Source organism: Mus caroli, chromosome 19 (assembly GCF_900094665.2).
Source record: "Mus caroli chromosome 19, CAROLI_EIJ_v1.1, whole genome shotgun sequence".
Classification (NCBI taxonomy): domain Eukaryota; kingdom Metazoa; phylum Chordata; class Mammalia; order Rodentia; family Muridae; genus Mus; species Mus caroli.
The window spans coordinates 57,067,327-57,068,248 of NC_034588.1; positions in this window are offsets into that span (position 1 = coordinate 57,067,327).

Consider the following 922-nt stretch of genomic DNA (forward strand, 5'->3'; position numbering starts at 1 on the left):
AAAAAAAAAAAGAAACCAAAAATTTCCATGTACAGACCAGACTAGTCAATTCAGCAATTTCCAAGCCAGTGATAAGTACTGTCTCAACAAATAAACCAAGGTGGATCATCCTAAAGAATGACATCAAGACTAACTTCTGGTTTCCACATATATATGCACACATGTGCAGGCATAACTACAAAACACGCAAACTCATACAATGTACGTACATATTATGCCAAAAATGGGGGGAGAGGTAGCAAGAAAGTGTGTGCAGAGAGCACGTCTTGAGAGTCAGAGCAAGTCAGAGAGTGTGCTTGAGAGAGTGGGACATGAATACCCTAGTATACACTGTTAACCTCCAGCCCAGCCCTAAGGCAGTGTTGTCTTCCCCATATGTGAGTCCAATGTGGTGAATGGAAACTGCCATGTTGGCTCAGGTTTCCAAAAGCTGAGCCAAACTCAGGATTTCTGGTTTAGTCAACAACCTGTTATCCATTTAGACACACAAGCCAAGAGAGGTGAATAACATCGCTCCATATCCCCCTGTTGAGATGAGCCACATCTGTGATGCAGAAAGAGGGGAGCAGATCAGGCTCTCTGGTGTGAAGTGTGCCCAAGGATTTAATGGCCCTGCAGAGGGTGATGACAACTGTGACTTGTCTGCATTGATAGTCACTTGTCTCACAAGTGTGACCAGATACCAAGCAAGTAGCAACTTAAGGGAAGAAGGATTTATTTGGGGTCATGATTTGAGGGAACAATATATCATGCCAAGGAAGGCAAGGATAAAAGTTCAGATGTGATGGTGGGGGCATATTAGTAAAAAAAAAAAAAAAATACAGTCAGCAAGTGGAGCCAGGCTATAACCCTCAAGTCCTGCCCCCAGTGATATACTTCCTTCAATGAGGCTCCACCTCCTAAAGTTCCTACAAGCTCCCAA